We start from the raw sequence: 19,868 nt of genomic DNA, 5'->3' as shown, positions 1-19,868 counted from the left end.
TCCTCGTACGTGCAATCAGCACCGTGCTTGAACTCATCAAGGACCCACTAATCCTCAAATGGAAACTCCACAGTGGGACCCGGCTCCTAATCACCAGGTGGGTAACCTGCAAAATTACCTAAAAAGTGTTATGCACGTGAGATGGGCTCACTAGCCCAGTAAGTGAAAATGAAGACTACATAAACAGTCAAAACACAAATGTGCCTATATGCAATTCTTTTTAACCCTATTAGCCTAACAATATTACTAGGTCATAGGTTTTGTGCTACTCACAACCACAGTACGCGTATGCCCCGGGTACGAGCCGCAAACTCCATCCCGCGATATGCCTATAGGGTTGTTGGAGAAGGCCCACCATTGGTACCAAAATTTATAATGTAAGCCAACTCCCAACAAATTTAAATGAGAAAAAGTAAATGGGTGACTCTACCCGAAATAAAAGCAGAACGATCGGCCCTCTGAATATATCACCGGAGTTATCGACTGTCCTAGCGATCAGTTGTGCGTACTTCTAACCACTGCAGGAGTTCGACAACCACAACCCGATGCTTCCCCCCAATGATCCTCCAACAAGTAAACCTCTGTTGGGAAGGGTTGTAGCACAAGGGCAAATCATATCCTAGCCACATGCCTCTACATGAGCATAGAATGATTACACTATGGCACTGCATCCCATACCACAAGCCACTATGCACTTGTTTTCAATCCAACTACGACATCTATATTTAGCATGCATATCATGTACAAATGAAATTCCTCCATCACATACACCAAGACATAATGATTATTCCATCATAACACAAAGCATAGCATATTATGTAAATGCATATTCAAATGTGTGATATAGCATATGTGATGTCTAGTCTACACATAAGTGACATGATGACATGACTAGACTAATATATATGAAATTAAATCAGAGTCCACTCCCCACTTACTTGTATATGTACACGATGCTTATACCCGGTATGAAAAAGATCTGATGTGTGGGTACGTGTATATTGAGTGTAACTTATCATAGACATAATGGTTTATCATTTCACTATTTTGTGGTCAAAATCATCATGTTTGAACACTAAAATCGAGTTTAGAATCATAAATGGGGGTTACCCATCAAATTTGGGCCAATTCTGGGAATTCTGGAAAGACAGGTGGGCTAGAGCCAAAGAGCCCACCGGTTTCAGCTCGTCGGTTACTCCAGAACCTGAAAACTGAGTTCTGAAAACTTAGGTGGGCTCAAACCAGAAGACCGGTGGGCTATGTAGCCTGTCGATTTCAGGCCATCGATTACTCAAGAGCCTATAATCTGAGTTCTGGAAACTTAGGTAGGCTAAAACCAGAAGACAGGTGGAGTAAAAATACCCCCCAGTCTTTAAACGAAAAATTTTCAACATCATTCCCGACTTTCCTCTGGCTTAGGGAACTTGTTTGGAGACGATCCGATGACTCAAATCACTTGTCTAAGATCCAAACATGTACCATCAACCTAGATCTAAGATCAAATTAGAAGAAAAAGGAATGTTCTTACATCTTTTTTAAGAACACTAATGAAACCCCAAATTTCACTTCTTTTGCTCAAGAACCTCCAAATACTCTAGATCTTCACGAACACTTCTTTCAAATCCTTCAAAATCATTATACAAACCTTCCATTAGACCTTAGATTTAATCATCTAAATAGGATTAGAAAGATCCAAGGGGGTTCTTTCCCAAAAACCAAAAAGAAGGTTTAAGAAAGGGGCTTTCCTAAAAATATTTGGAATGTGTACAATACCTACCTCAATTTGAAGACCTCAGTGAGCTGATCATTAATCCGGGCTCAAAATACCAAGACCCATCTTTCTTCTTTCTTCTTTCTTCTTCTTCCTCTTTCCCTTTCTTCTTCTTTCTCTCTCTTCTTTACTCTCCGACCAACCAACTAACATTAATAAGGGAAAAGACAATTAATGTCTCCCCTTTTATATCTGGGCCCCCAAAATATCTTCTAAATCTCAGGTGGGCTATCTCAGGTGGGTATATCTCAGGTGGGCACATCTCAGGTGGGCTAAACCTTAGGTGGGCTTCAATGGAAATAAAATCCCACATAATATTAGATTACGTTGGCACCCATAAATACTAGTACATACCTTTAATTTTTGTACATGGCCTCGTGATGCGTGCAAGTGCAACGCTAGGGTGCACATATTACACTTGGTACCCGCTTGGTCATGTCAGGCCAACCCGAGTTCAAGGTCACCTTTGTTACCATATTTCATATGGTACCTGTGTCAGTTCTCTCCAGTTCAGCTCCTATATGATCAAATCAAGTCAATGCGGTTAATTAGACCGGGCGTAGAAAGTAGGGTATCACATTAACCCCCCTTTTGAAAATTTTGTCCCAAAATTGTAGTACATGGTTGTCCGAAAAAATGAAGATACACGGTTTTAATATCATTCTCTTTCTCCCAAGATGCCTCTTAGATTGGGTGGCTGGCCCACCGAATATTCACAAAAATAATAGAGCGATTATAGAGAGTTTTCACCTTCTGGTCTAAGATCTCAACCGGATGTTCTTCACATATCATATCAGCCTCTAAGTATTTCGGTTCCATAGGTAGTACGTGAGATGGATCATGAATGTACTACTTCAGCATGAATACATGGAAGACATTGTGAACACTGCTGAGGGAAGGTGGTAATGCCAACATGTATGCTACTACTCCAACTCGCTTCAAAATCTCAAATGGCACAATATATCTCGGACTTAACTTGCCTTTCTTGTGAAATCTGTGCAGGCCTTTGGTAGGAGATATTTTGAGGAACACTTTCTCTCCCTCTTGAAATTCCATTTCCATCCTACAGCTATCCGCATAGCTCTTTTGATGTGATTGGACTACTTTAATTCTTTCTCTAATGACATTGACTTTATCACATGTCATCTGAATCATTTCTGGTCCAAGCATTCGATGTTCACCTACTTCGTCCCAAGATAGAGGAGTTTTGCACTTTCTACCATATAATGCTTCATATGGAGCCATCCCAATTGTAGTTTGGTAGCTGTTGTTGTAAGCAAACTCTATGAGATGTATATATTCCTCCCAACTACCACTCATTTCCATGGTACAGGCTTGGAGCATATCTTTTAATATATGTGTTGTCTACTCAGACTGTCTATTTGTCTGCGGATGGAAGGCCGTACTCATACTCAATTGTGATCCCAAGGCTTACTGGAAGCTTTTCCAGAATTTGGAGGTAAACTTGGGTCTCTGTCTGATACAATGCTCACTAGTACACCATATAAGCGTACAACATTATCCATGTAAAGCAGTGCCACCTTATCCATAGTGTAAGTGGTCATGATCGGAATAAAGTGAGCTATCTTAGTAAGCCTGTCAACCACTACCTAAATTGCATCCATTCCCTTGGGTGTACGTGGTAGTCCGGTGTTGAAGTCCATCATAATGTTATCCCACTTCCATTTAGGTAATGAAAGCAGTTGAAAAGTGCCAAAAGGTCGGTGCCATTTAGCTTTGACTTTGACATACAAGACAAGTCGGCACTTACAAAGCTATTATGGACTTCATTGCTAGCTACCAGTAATGTTGCTTTAGGTCTTTGTACATCTTGGTAGCTCCAGGGTGAAGAGAGTACTCCGAACTGTGTGCTTCCTTTACTATTTTGTCTTGCATTACTTCGTTGCAGGGTACATATAATCTGCCCTGAAACAATAGTGCCCCATCACTGGCTAATGTAAAGCTAAGGTCATTCATTATTTGCTCTTGAATCTTCTCTATGATCCATTGTAACTCAGGATCCAAAGGTTGTTTTATTATGATTTCTTCCCTGATGGAAGAGTGTACCTATAGAGCCGCCAAGGACATAGTCAACTATTGAACATCATCTGCCTGGTGCTCTAGTTCCAAGGTCGCTCCCTCATACAAGAGGATTTCATCCATTAACATTGCCTCCTATATGAGCTCTGGACCGACATCTAGATAGGAAAGTGACACAATTTGAGCTTTCCAGCTCAACGCATCTGCCACTACGTTGGCCTTCCCTGGGTGATACTGAATATCACAATCATAATCTTTCATAAGCTCAAGCCATCTCCTTTATCTCATATTCAAGTTTTTATGGGTGAAAAAGGACATAAGATTTTACGGTCAGTGTATATTTCGGACTCTTCACTATACAAGTAGTGACACCAAATCTTTAAGGCAAAAACGACCGTTGCTAGCTCCAAGTCATTAGTAAGGTAGTTCTTTTTATAGTCCTTCAATTGTCTAGACGCATATGCTACGACCTTGCCGTGTTGCATAAGTACACAGCCCAATCCGACTTTGGAAGCATTGGTATACACTGTCATTCCACCTGTGCCTTCAAGAATAGTCAACACTGGTGCTAACATTAGTCGCTTCTTTAGCTCTTGAAAACTTTCACACTCTTTTGACCAATCAAACTTTATACCCTTTCTAGTCAGCTTGGTCATTGGTGCTGAAATCCGAGAAAAGTTCTTGATGAAGCGTCTATAGTAACCTGCCAAACCCAAGAAACTTCTAATTTTTGTTACACTCTTGGGTACCTCTCAGTCTACTACAACTTTCACCTTATCTGGATCCACTTCGATTCTATTTTTAGACACCACGTGTCTTAGGAATCCAACCTGTTTGAGCCAAAATTCACACTTGCTAAATTTTACATACAACTATTGCTCTCTCAATCTCTGTAGTACCATCCTTAAATGTTTTGCATAGTCTTCTTCTGACTTCGAGTAGATCAAGATATCATCAATGAAAACAATGATCCACTTATCAAGAACATCGTGAAACACTCGGTTCATCAAATCCATGAAAGCTGTCAGTGCATTAGTCAACCCCCGAAAGACAACACTAAGAACTCATAATGACCGTACCGAGTTCTAAATGCTGTCTTTGGTATATCACTATTCTTTATCTTGAGTTGATAATACCCGGATCTGAGGTCAATCTTTGAAAATATCCTAGCACCCTGTAGTTGATCAAACAGATCATCAAGGTGTGGTAATGGATACCGGTTCTTGACGATTAACTTGTTTAATTCCCGGTAATCAATGCACATATGCAAGCTTCCATCGTTCTTCTTAACAAACAACATTGGAGCACCCCAAGGTGATACACTTGGGCGTATGAATCCCTTCTTCAGCAGATCTTGCAACTGTATTTGCAACTCTTTCAATTCTGCTGGTGCCATTCTGTATGGAGCCTTTGACATCGAGGCAGCTCCAGGGATCAGATCTATAGCAAATTCCAGCTCCCTGTCAGATGGTAGCTAGGTTAGATCATCTGGAAAGACGTCTGTGAACTCTTTAACTAACTCCACTTCCTCTAGAGGTGTGACCTTCGCATCTAAATCAATCACCGATGCTAGGTACCCCTGACACCCATTTTTCAGCAACTTTACCGCTTGCAGAGTGGAGATGAGGATCTTCTTAGTCTGCTTTGTCATATCCTCTTGATATATTAGTTCCTCCCTTCATTATCGATCACCTTGATCTGTTTCTCAGCACACATCACGCTTGCTTGATGCGTTGATAACCAATCCATGCCTAGTATAATCTCAAAGTTTTACATATTAAACTTGATGAGTTGGACACCTAACTGCTTTCCACTGATCTCAACAGTGCATGGCCCATATACTTCCTTCAGTTATGAATTTTTCCTGTAAGTGTACTAACTATCATCTTATGCTCTAATATCTTGGGTGTCATGTTAAGTTTCTCAACAAATCTCTTTGATGCAAATGAATGCGAAACCCCTGAATCAAATAAGACATATGCCGGCATACTTGATACAGGTGGGACACCTAATACAGCACTACACATAATTTTAGCATGACATCAATATTTACCAAAGGTAATTCTCAATTTAAATCATACCTACTACCACTTCTGTGCTAGCTTCAACTTCCTTAGCTGACAAAGCATACATCCTTCCTTACGGTTGACTCCCTTAAGTCAAAGCAGATCTGTACCCAGAAGGCTGATTGGCTGATAAGGCTGGTCGAGCTCGGCAATCTTTAGCAAAATGCCCATATGAATGGCAATTAAAACAACAGTTCTGCAAAGCTTGAACCAGAGCAGGAGCTCTACGAGCCTGACCTGTAGCAAGTGGAGGGCAAGGTGGCCTAGTAGCTGTGGGCACCGTACTGATATTCTAGCAAAAATATATAGTACCCGGCCCACTAGCGGGTCGAGGAGGATAACCTGATGGCCTGTAGGGCTACCTGTATGAAGGACCAAATCCGTATGATCCACGAAAATTCTTACTTGGGCCACCCGAATCCCCATAAGGGTTCGCTCTCTTCCATACTCCAAGTGTAAGGGATGATTCACCTTTCATCTTATCTTCTATGGTTTTGGCCTTTTGTACAATCAAGGCATAGTCGATGAGATATAATGCCTCAAGTATCGTGCCAATGGAGACCTTCAATTCTTTCATAAATTTCTTGCCCTTCTCTTCATTTGATTTCATGTGAGGGGGTGCAAAGTAGAATAGGGTCTCAAACTGTTGCTGGTACTCAAGGACAGACTTGTTTCCTTGAGTCAAGGTCGAGAACTCCACTTCCTTGCAGTCTTTAAAACTACGAGGGTAATAGTTTGCTAAGAACAACTCTTTGAATTGTTCCCATATAGGTTCATGGTGTGTAGCAAACAATATGGTTTTTGAGGCTTTCCACTAGGAGTTGGCCTCATTCTTAAACTGTAACCCCGCATAAATAATCCTTTGAGCATCGGTGCATTCAATTACTTTAAATAACTTCTCAATCTCTTGGATACATCGATCAGGTTCCAAAGGGTCACTACCCACCTTAGTGAATGTAGGTGGTAGGTTCCTTTTGAATGACTCCACCACTCTTGTGGTATGGGCCATTAGATGAAAATAGGGTACATACCCCAGATGGTACGGGTAAGGAGGTGGCATCATATATGGAGGTGTACCCTGAGGTAGTATGGGTTGTGTACCTCCAACTTGGGCCCCAACACTAGGTCCTCCAGTTGGACCTTGTGGAATATCTACTTGAGGAGGATGACCTGGTAGTGCAGCATACCACTGCTGTTGCATAGCAGATACCTGTAATTGTTTTTCAAATACTTGATACCCAAATTGAGTTATAAAAGTTGCATACATTTGGGCCCGAAGGCATGATATAAATATAAAAATATAACAATTTAAGCATCAAGTAACAAAAGGGGGAGTACATCAAAAGAATAAAAAATAATCACTCAGGAATCACAACTGCTATGCAGCATAATCCTCGCACGTACAATCGGCACAGTGCTCAAACTCATCAGGGACCCACCAATCCTCAGATGGAAACTCCACAGTGGGGCTCGGCTCCTGATCACCAGGCGGATAACCTGTAAAATCACCTAAAAAGAGTTGTCCACGTGAGATGAGCTCATTTGTCAAGTAAGTGGAAAGGAATACCACATAAGGAAAACCACACAAACAGTCACAACACAAATGCGCCTATACGCAATTCATTTTAACCCTATTAGCCTAACAACATTACTAGGTCATAGGTTTTGTGCTACTCACAACCACAATGCGCGTATGCCCCAGGTACGAGCCACGAACCCCGTCCCACGATATGCTCATAGGATTGTTAGAGAAGGCCCACCGTTGGTACCAAAATTTAAAATGTAAGCCGACTCTTGACAAATTTAAATGACAGAAAGTAAATGGGTGACTCCACTCGAAATAAAAGCAGTTTGATCGGCCCTCTGAATATATCACCAGGGTTATCGACTGTCCTAGCAATCAGCCATGTGTACTTCTAACAGCTGCAGGAGTTCGATAACCGTAACCCGATGCTTCACCCCAATGATCCCCCAACACGTAAACCCTGTTGGGAAGGGTCGTAGCATAAGGGAAAGTCACATCCTAGCCACACGCCTCTACATGAACATAGTACGATTATACAATAGCACCCCGTCTCATACCACGAGCCACCATGCACTAGTTTTCAAGCCGACTACGACATCTAGATCTAGTATGCATATCATTTCCAAATAAAATTCCTCCATCACATACACCAAGACATAATGAATATTCTATTATAACACAAAGCATAGCATATTATGTAAATGCGTATTCAAATGTGTGATATGGTATATGTGATGTCTAGTTTACACACAAGTGACATGATGATATGGCTAGACTAATATATGTTAAATGATGCATAACATTTTGAAATTAAATCAGAGTCCACTCCCCACTTACTTATATATGCACACAGTGCTTGTACCTGGTACGAAAAAGATTCGATGTGTGGATACGCGTATATTGAGTGTAACCTATCATAGACATAATGGTTATTATTTCACTATTTTTGGGTCAAAATCATCATGATTGAACACTAAAATAGGGTTTAGAATCATAAATGGGGGTTACCCATAAAATTTGGGCTAATTCTGGGAATTCTGGAAAGACAGGTGGGCTAGAGCCAAAGACATAGCCCACCGGTTTTAGCCCGTCGATTTCTCCAGAACCTAAAAACTGAGTTCTGGAAACTCAAGTGGGCTAAAACCAGAAGACCGGTGGGTTGTGTAGCCCGTCGATTTCATCCCACCGGTTACTCCAGAGCGTAAAATCTGAGTTCTGGGAACTCAGGTGGGCTAAAACCAGAAGACAGGTGGGGTAAAAATACCCCCCAGTCTTTAAATGAAATTTTTTTAACATCATTCTCGACTTTCTTTCGACTTAGGGAACTTGTTTAGGGACGATCTGAAGACTCAAATCACTTGTCTAAGGTCCAAACATGTACCCTCAACTTAGATCTAAGATCAAATTAAAAGAAAAATGAAGGTTCTTACCTCTTTTTCAAGAACACCAATGAAACCCCAAATTTCACTTCTTTTACTCAAGAACCTCCAAATACTCTAGATCGTCACCAACACTCCTTCTAAATCCTTCAAAATCATTATACATACCTTTTATTAGACCTTAGAGTTAATCATCCAAGTAGGATTAGCAAGATCCAAGGGGGTTCTTTCCCAAAAACCAAAAAGAGGGTTTAAGAAAGGGGTTTTCCTAAGAATCTTTGGAATGTGTACAATACCTATCTCAATTCGAATACCTCGGCAAGCTGATCATTAATCCGAGCTCAAAATACCAAGACCCAGCTCCGATGAAGCTCTACGATCGATCTTCCCTTCTTCTTTCTCTCTCTTCTTTACTCTCCCACCGACCAACTAACATTAATGAGGGAAAAGACAATTAATGTCACCCCTTTTATACTTGGCCCCCCAAAATATCTTCTAAATCTCAGGTGGACTATCTCAGGTGGGCTAAATCTCAGGTGGGTATATTTCAGGTGGGCACATCTTAGGTGGGCTAAATCTTAGGTAGGCTAAATCTCGGGTGGGTATATCTCAGGTGGGCTTCAATGGGAATAAACTCCCACATAATATTAGATTACGTTGGTACCCACAAATACTAGTACGTATCTTTACTTTTTGTATATGACCTCGTGGTGCATGCAAGTGCAAGGCTTGGGTGCATATATTACACTTGATACCCGCTCGGTCATGTTAGGCCAACTCGAGTTCAAGATCACCCTTGCTACCATATTCTATATGGTACCTTTGTCAGTTCTCTTCGGTTCAGCCCCTATATGATCATACCAAGTCAATAAGGTTAATTAGATCGGGTTTAGAAAGTAGGGTATCACATAAGTCCTATTAGAAGACTTTAATAAATGATTAAATCAAATAGTTGAACCAAAACCCTCAACCGGTCTATATAAAAAGTGTGAAAAGAAAATCACTAACTTGAAATGCAATCTGCTATCGTTAAAATGCTTTTGATATATATATATATATATATATATTTTTCTAATTTGTCTCTACATTTCATAATTCACCACCTTTTGGGATGCCACATGACCCATTAAGTGGTATTAGAGTAAGTTCTCTTCATCAAGAACTTAATAATTCAAAGAAAAATTTGATGAATGTCCTTCCTACAACCATTCTGATAAAACAAGCTTAATGGGAGTACTTGTTCAAGTGAAGATTTACTTTTTTACTTTAACAATTATATTCTAGTTTTGTGGACTGAAAAGGCTAATGGTTAGAATAGATAGTCTTCTGATTAATATAATTATAAAAGTGACTTTGAAATTGAGGATTTAGTTTTTGTGAACCATTATACTTGTTTTATTGACCTAGATGACTCTAGTGGTGAAATAAATGAGGAACCTTAAGTTTTTTTCAATGGTTTAACACCAACCAAGTGCATTTCGAATGGCAAATATTCAATCTTACACCAACCCCTGTAAAGAGAACTTAGGTTGTTTTCAATCAAGATACAAAAACTATAGAAATTTGAGATCCAAATAGTGCTTGATATTTTTCCTTTATGAGAAATTTTGAACCTCTTTAATTCATATTTGGCTTAGGATAAAAAAAAAAAAAAAAAAAAAAATCAAAATAGTATCTCTTTGAATCTTCTTTGGTTTAAGAGTAAAATCATCAAAGAGTAAACAAGAAGGTTAAAAGGAAAAATATCAAGCACTATTTGGATCTCAAGAGAAAGAAAGGGGGAAAAAACAACTTATAAGTTCAAGAAAATGTATAGTCAGTCACTGATTTCCCATCTATACAGTTGTTACTAATGAATTATAATTTACAAAAAATAAATTCTTGAAGCATAGAAGTTTTAAGAATAAAGCTTTCTAGTTTTCATATCCTACTGTCAATGGAAACCTAAGAATCGAATTGTCTTATTAGAATATAACTTCTCATATTTTGATCTCCTCAAGGACCAAGACCTGATCTCCCACACATATAAGACCGAATATTATTATCACTTTTAATATAAAGGCTCCAAATCCTGACATTTTCAATAATAACTAGGTAAGGAGTCTAGCTAAAAAATCTTACCACCATATTCCAGTCAGGTGAGTCTACATGCAACCTCAAATAAAAAACGGTTAAGTAGAATAAGTAAAAACTAATATAACATCCAGAAATAGATTATTCAATGGCATGTCCTTATAACAAGGCCATCACATTTGAGACACATAATAATCAAAGAATTAAACAAATCTCTTTGAAGATGTTTTTTTTTTTTTTTTTTTTGAATGATTGTGCATCATGTTCTATCAAGACAGAAGCATAGAGCGCTAAAAATAGGGTATGAAAAGAAGATGGAATAGAAGCAGCAAGTACGTAGTATCACAAACCACAATATTTCAAAACATAATGCATACATACATGTACCCATCCAAAGTCATGCCTACAGTAAATAATGAACCAAAGAGTTAGTCAAGAGTATCACCAATACCAATGAAGCCAAACAATCTTGAACCTGTCTGAATATAAAATTACATTTCTGGTACATCATTCAAAATTTATTATTTAAACATTAACATACATGACAGTACACTTACCTCACTGCCCAGAACATCAATTACTCTACCCTAGGTTGAAGAAATAGTAATAAGAGATTAAGTAGTACTACCTGAAAAGATTTACCCTCAGACATCTCAATGGAAAAATTAATAGATAATCAAATAACAAAAAGAATTGATAAAGGGAAGAATTCAGTTCTAATTGAATGTAAAAACAAAGTCATGGTTACTAGAATTTGCAAAAATTGTAGGACCCTTATGATTATCATCAACTTTAAGATGCTCTTCAAAAGTGTGAGTGAGTAACTAAAACTTGGACATAGCACATCAATTCATCAAAAGCGCAACTTAGCCTTATACCAACTAAATGGAGTTGGTTACTAACAATTCACCTAAAATTCTATGAAGCAGAATTCAAATATGTGTTTTGAAGACTAGGTAAGGGGCAGCACAATAGGTATCATGATTTCAAAACTCAGATCGATATCAGTGAATTTATCCAGATCATGTGTCATGCAATTAAAGGGGCCATAGATAGTCAAATTATCATCTATTGCTATAAGGATATCAATATCTTAGTCAACTTAACATATAGAAAACCTTAAACATTTTTTGCATCAAAGCAGGTTCTAAATCCAAATAATGCCATCCAGATACATTTATAATATCATCCAAATAAAGAATCACATCCAGATTCATTTGCAATATCATCTAAAGCAATCATTAATCCTCAATTAAAAACCTTAGACATGACGTATCCAAAATGCTACACTCAGAGGAGAAAATGCATTGAGCATTCCTAGGTCCTTCATCAATTCAATACCAGAGCGTAATTATGTTGTATCATATTCATTTTGGCCCTACAAAATTTATTTTTATTTTTAGAGGAAAGTTATCGATGCACAGGATGGAAGAACTTTCCCAGAAGTTGATAAATCTTTAACAAACGCTAGCCAGTCACAAATTTTGAATCTTAAAATAAAATTAATTACAGTATCTGGTGATTGTGAAAACTAATCTTGAAAACTAAGCTATTTATCAAAAAGTAAAAATATTAATGATAAAAGGGAAAAAAAAAAAAAATTGAATCTCTAATACTAATTTCTAAGGGAGGCTGTTGAGTGTACCTTCGTTTTCTTTGCTAATAGATATCTCAAAATCTTCTATTGATTTCTCATCCTCAAAATCTTAGTGTTCTTCCTCAAACAATACTACAATTTTAACGGATTTTGCTTCTTAGTTCCTTCTTCTAAATGGATTCAGATAATTATTTTTCAAAAATAGATGGGAAACCAGAACGATCGGTGTTCTGTTGTTTCCTTCTGTCATTTTTTTTCCTTCTTGATTGTACTACACCACATTGGTGTCAATTTTTTGATGAATTGAAATCACCCCCTCTTCTCCGACCATTTAGTGTACTTGTGTTTCAGATATGATAAGAATATTGGTGTTCTTTTTATGGGTTTTGAAGATTTTAAAAGGGCTCACGCGGATGAGAGTTTTCAGTGGTAAAATCATGGCTTCGTTGCTCACATTCATTGAAATATTGTGCTTCTTACATAGAACTTGGAGTTCCCTCTTTGTAAGACTGTGAGAATCTATTGTAGCCGTTTCTCATTGTTGGGTATTTTGTAGTAGATTATGGAGAGTATTAACAGAAGACACTGAAAAACATATGCAAAAGGATTCATAAAGGGATAAATATCATTTTGAGCGATAAAAGATGGAATCATTATGCAAATACAAGGAGAGGGATTAGTGACTCATTGAAACTATGATGTAAATGGATAGTCGAAAATCCATATTCGATCCGGGTTCATATTCATTTAGGGGTATCTGTATTCAGAAAATGCATAATTATCCTAATCGATCCAAAAATGTAGTGGATACGAATATGATAATCTTAGTTTCTGATCGATTATTATTTGATTCGTTTAGCTATCCGATGGTAAAGAATATCCGTATCCATTTCTCTGAATTCGTTTCTTTCATTATAGTATTAAGTAAATATATTAAATTTTATTAGATAATAATCTTGCAGAAATATCATATGTGATGTTGGTCAAGATGGATTTGTGTAGTTATTGGAGTATCAAGTGTTTTTTTTTTAGATAAATCTACTCTCTGTGTCTCATATCTTCTCAACATTTGAACAAAAAATAGATTTGGATTAGGCACTTAAAGCTAGTTTTTGTTGTGATTATAGGCTATGTGATTCCAAAATAAATTGCTTGAATTGATTTATATATTTGTTGTAAGTGATTGAGCAAGTGTGATGGCTTTCATTTAAAATAACACATGGGTAAGCAAAGAAATCCAAGTAATAATCGGATTCTCGGATTCAGATATTCGGTATCCATTCGTTAAATGGATCGGATTGGATAATATCCGATTACCATTAAGATAAACGAATTCGAATTTAATAACGTTTTAGATATCCAGTCGGATAAACGGATCGAATTCGGATAGACTCCCATTAAACGGATTCGAATTCCGATAGCCTCCTATTCGAGCCGAATACGATCCGTTTACATCCCTAATTGAAACACTGCGGTGTCATTTTATAGGGAACCAAGTGTATGCAACTATTCAAGATAGAAAGGATGCGTCATATTTTGTACAAATAGTGGGATACGTTTAAGACGACAGTTCACGTGTGAGATATTTTTGAGGTGGGTCAAGGCCATTAAAAGTTTGCCAAAATGTGAAGAGTACACACTTTTATAGAGTACTAGTAAAGCATACGTGCAAATGCACCTGCACGTGTCGTAAAACATATTTTTTAGTGTGTATTTTGTGTGGACAAAATTGTACATTCATTGTATTTTCATTTATTTCATGTAGTTGGTAATCCAAATTATTTTTCAAGTGTCCAACAACTCTTATAAAATTTAAATGACATAATAATTCTTTTAAATGGTTTCCTCAAGAGAGTTGTTCATCCTTTTAGAAACAACTATTTTAGAGGATATTTGAGATATGAAATTTTAATTAGGAAAAAGTCTCGTAAGAAAATATTACTATGAAATAGTAAGAAAAAAAAATTAGCTCGATAATTATTCAATTTGCCAATAGCTACAAAACTAATCTTTGAGTCATAGAAGATTGGATGGCACTTAGGCCTTATTTAATCATAATACTTTGCCTAAATTGTCAATCTAATTTAACTTGCTAATAGATAGTAAGAGTTTAACCGAATGAATATATTAAAAAAAAAAAATGATCAATTCTGTTCAAAATCATCTTTTATCAGAAATTTCAGTAAGACGCATTTAATAAAATCAATAAGTAAAATATTTCGAGGATATTACTTTTCCCCATCGTGATGTGAAGGACAAAGGTGTGTGGAGTTGTACCCCCTTTAGTTTGTTCATAATAATATTTTCCTATAATGAAATTTGACGCTAACATCCTAAGGTCCCTTGGTTATCTACTGTTTGGGTATCTTACTTACAGTCGTGTCAATCTATCTTTGGGGCGTTTGATGAATGAAAAGTTTCCTATGGATGAGATAATTAAAATTAACAGTGGTTTACTCTCTTCTCAGTGATCTTTATGTCTGAAAGTTGAAAGAATTCCTCATATTTTCCTAGAGTATAGCTTCTCCATGAAAATATGGAATGGTTTTATAGCATGATTTTGTCACACCCCACTCCCAGCAGACCCAACTTACCATTAGGAATACCGACGGTGTGAGTAAGTCAGGTACCTGTCTTACAAATCTACCAGGATCTCTTATAGCAGTATCTTAATATTTTCATAATCTCACAACACAAACCAACATAATCAGCGGAATCAGAGTATAGTAGCGGAATCATAAATAAAATGGGCAAACATCTAATGGTAATATAATAGCAATAACCGAGTTATTCTGTTACATTCATCTATGAAATATAATATAATCTCAAGAAAATATACAATCCACAACTATATCCAAAAGTATCAAAATATGATGTACAATCTCACGGTGCGGCGTAAGCATAGTGATCGCAACCACAGTCCTGATCGTGCTCCTCTGCTTCTGGCATTTACCAGTCACTCACACCATACTCCAACCTAGAAGATACTGGGTCACCCGCCATTGGCATCACGGTACCTGCTTCATCATCTAAAAAGGGGTGTATACGTGTGAGCTTTCCAACTCGCTCAGTGAGGGGTGGGGCAAGCACATCCAAGCAAGATACTAGCAGTCATAATTTATGATGCATGATTACAGAAATTAAATACATAGTCCATGATGCTCGTGATGCAGTTCATTTATTTATTATCCACCTAACAACACAAACTAAGTCTGGTACATGCTATTACGACGCATTAGGCTATATCCTTTGTCTTGAAAACGATATCGACTACGCAGCGATACAAATCTTAGCCATGATTAAAAGCCTATCGGTCTCTGTATACGTCCATGGGTCACCCAAAAAACCCCTGATAACCCCCTCTTGGCAGTCGTGACACTGGTAATACATCGGTCATGCCAGACAAGTTCCCGCCTCCAGTAACAATCACATCGTACCGTGGGAGTGGCACTTCGGAAAGGCTCAATAAACATACCATAATGGGTTATCCAACATCTTAACCCCTGTTGGCAAATGTGCATAGCATAGGGAGAGATACCTAACCATATATATACTACATGCCTTCATAATGATACAGTTAGTATGGATTACACGATACCGGAGAGACCTCGGCCATAAAGTGTAATCCATCTCCAAATACAGTCTCGGGTACACGATACCAGAGAGACCTTGGTCATAAAGTGAAACCCGAGACCGTTTACCAAATCTAGCATACATATCACAGTTGGGTATGGACTACGCAACACCGGCAAGACCTCGGTCACAAAGTATAACCCGCGACTATAACTAACTCTAATGCACATAATTAATGCATGTATGCAACATCCATATAGCAATCACGGCATCGGTACCACCTCGGTCATGCCGGATTCTGTCACACACACACACACATCCAAACACACGGCGATCATGGTATTGGTATGACCTCGGCCACACCGGATCCCGTCATACATTTCCATATAATTCATATCATGATCATAAAATGAAAATATCAATTAAACATATAATTCTAAGTATGTGAGCAATTTAAGAAATAATCAACATTCAAAAATAAACACAGTCCATCCCTCACCTTGTTGATCTTTGTTTAGTTTAGGGTTCAAGTAAGGCCACCGATCAATCAAATTCATTTCCGACTTCAGGGCACGTGCGCATCACTGTTCTATACACAAAGGGAATCGTACATCAGTACGCATCAGGAACATTAGGAGGGACCTACACAAGTCACCCCCAAAATGTATAGACACTATCTCCCAATGACAGTAATATCACCAAAAATAACCATTGGAAACAGGGCATTTCCACCTGAAATATCAGACCTGTTTTCGATGAAGGTGATAGAGAGCACATAAGGCTCCATGTCCATTGGAAATATGCCACTGGAAACAGACCCAGTGGATCCGGTGGGTTGTTTTCGTTGGTGGTACAGGCCAGTCCAACCAATTTAGAGCTTTTTTGCTCGGGCCCGATTATCGAGATTTGTTCCATGGAGTTTGTAGGGGATGTTCCTAGCATCATTCTAAGCGAATAAATTTCCAATTACACTAAGCCGTTTGGGAGATACGTCGATTGAACGATGGAAATCCTAGTTGGTCTTTTGGCATTATATATTACTGGAGCTCACCAGGCTTAGTTTGAGCTCGGCAACAACACCGGGAGGGTAGAACACACATCCCACAACCTTAACATGGTGTGTACACCAAGATTCTATCCATACCTAGCTTTTTCTAGGTCAAAACGAAGAGAGAGAGTGGCATGGGAGGTTTTACTTACCTCTGACAGCAATTCCAGCAACAAGGCGGCAGCCGGCACCAAGGTAGGCCTCCAATCTTCTCCTTCTTCCTCTTCTTCTTCCTTTATCTCCTCTTTCTCTCCTCTCCGACGTTGGGCACAAGGGAAATGAGGAACTAAATCCTCATTTCCCAACTTATAACTTAAGTTGGCCGTAGGGTTTGTTTGGTTTGGGCCTCTTTTGAACCAATCGGGTTAAAATGAGTTTCAGGGCACGAAGACCCGCACATTTAGGTCCATAAGGTGTTCACATCAAGAGGAAGATGTGGAGAATGATTTGGGATTATCCGAAACCATTTACGATGCGAGTGGTGGGACCCATGGGCATCGGAACCTTGACAGTAGCCTGTGGACCCACCAAAAACAGGCACTGGATTCATGCCCAAGCTGCTTCTGATGGCTTGTTTTCGGTGGTCAAGATAGCTTGCTGTCCCATGGTTGGTCTCACACTGGTGGTTATCCTCGGACATGCCCAAGGCTTTTCGGCAATTATAATGCGTGCCAAAAATCAAGTGTGGGGAGTCGGGTCACTTACCGTCTGGGATCAAAAAGTATGAATCCCCTCCAGTTAGATAGGCATGCAATGCATGAACATGTGGGGTCTTCTCTACCCCTTTGGCATGCGCAGCCGCGAGCCAAAATCTAGTTGTACTTTTGATCTCTGATCCGAGACCTGTTACAATAGTTCAAATTAGACCGGATTGGGGCACGGGTGTAATAGATTTGACATGACTTAGAACAATCCAGCTTCTTTATTTGATCTATCAAACTAGTGGAAAGGAAGCATAGAGTGTTGGCTGCAAAAGATTCTTGGATGGCTGGATTTGTCTTAGGATTAGACAATATCTAGAAAGAGAGAAATGGGAGGAGTTATGAAGGAAGGAGCAAGTCATCATCTTTTATATTCAACTTTCACTGGAAGCAGTGAAGAGCACTAAACACTCTGTGTGAGTATCCCCAAAGAAGTAAGAAGAGTCAAACTCATAACCATAGATGTCCTAAAGAGAACGTCCCTTGTCAACTCGGCTACACCCTTGGGGTTATAATCATTGTCACATAAAATAATCTAATACGAAAATAAAAAAGAGACTAATCATCCATGCTAAGCTAGATGAAGTTTTGGAAAGTGGTCCACAAAGTAAGCTTAGAAAATGTGAATGTGCACTAATAATTCAAGGATGTCCCAAGGCAAGGGATGGGATTGGGCATAAGGTCAAATGGTGGATGGGTTTCCGAACTAGAGAGTTTGTGTCATATATGCAGGGTATTGTACTTGAAGGATGATTCATCGGTATATGAAATTATCTAATAGACAGAAGAAAAAAATTATATGCAATGCAATAAATACCTTAAAGTCTTTGGCTCATTGTAGCCAAGACCTCAAACCACGTCCTGCCTTCACCTCTACCTCTCTTATTACCCCACCCCACCATTAGGAAAAAAAAAAAAAATTAAGTGAATGTAATCAAGTTTGTATGTCTAAGAAGAGGGGGAAAACTACTTTAAATTTAGGAAAAATTACGCCCCCCTGTAGTTTGCCGAAATTCCATGTGGTTCCAAGGGTTTGAACGATTTACGTGCCCTCCCCTAACATTGACGGTGTGAGTATGCTGTTACTTTTATACAACAAAAGACCATAATACCCCTTTCATAGAGATAGTCTTAATATGAGAGCACCATTATACCCTTTTATACTCATATACCCAAACCACTCAAATCAAATCCCTAAAACATAACCATTGGAGAAGGTGGAGGCGAGACCTTTGCAAATAATTCAATGAACAGTTATGTTTTTCTTCACCTCTAGTTAGTGCTCTATGGAAGTACAAACATGAAATTCCTCTGATGGAAGCATCAAACCTTAATATCCAGATTCCATTAACTAGCTTCACATTCTTTACACTAAATGGAATTCCTTTTAAGGGTTTTAGCTCCTAGAAGTAGCAATTAGCAGTTGAAATCATACATAGGACCAGGGATCAAAGCGAATATGGAAACCATAATCTAGAAAACTAATAACGACATCCAACTTTAATGGCTCCTATGGAAAATGGGAAAGAGGAGATACCTTGTAAGAGAATCCGGTTCTAGGCTAGTGAGTTGCCATTCGCCATTGTCATCCAAAATCTAAATCGACTGTGTTAAACTCAACAAACTCAAAGTGAAAAAAGGAAAAAGGGAATAGAATCTGGTTGGAAAATGATTTGATCTCCAGATTCAAATACAATCATTGTGATCAAATACATCACCCACATATATAAACAGCGCACTTGATTCTCTAGGCAAAATAAATGGAGGAAAGAAGGCGAAGAAACAACAAGCGTGAAGAAGAGATGATACAAAGACCTAGAAGAAGGTGTGAGGGCACGGCCATGGGAGCTATCACTCTTGATCTCTGTCCTGGCCTTGGAATCAGACCTTTCACACTCGTTAATCTAATTTCTTGATCCCTTATTGTTATCGTCAAATTAAAATTCCATTTTTGTAAGCTTCTTCGCTGGATTTTTTCTTCTTCTCTGACCTAGTGGAGGTTGCAGTCGAATGTCCGTTCCATTCCTAGGTTGAAGAACAACAAAGTGATTTGGGGATTTTCTCTTTCGTTCGTTTTAAGTGAAGGGTGTATTAG

This window comes from Macadamia integrifolia, chromosome 4, assembly GCF_013358625.1.
Source record: "Macadamia integrifolia cultivar HAES 741 chromosome 4, SCU_Mint_v3, whole genome shotgun sequence".
Lineage (NCBI taxonomy): Eukaryota > Viridiplantae > Streptophyta > Magnoliopsida > Proteales > Proteaceae > Macadamia > Macadamia integrifolia.
The sequence above is the reverse complement of the archived record's forward strand: the minus strand, read 5'-3'. Positions refer to the sequence as shown.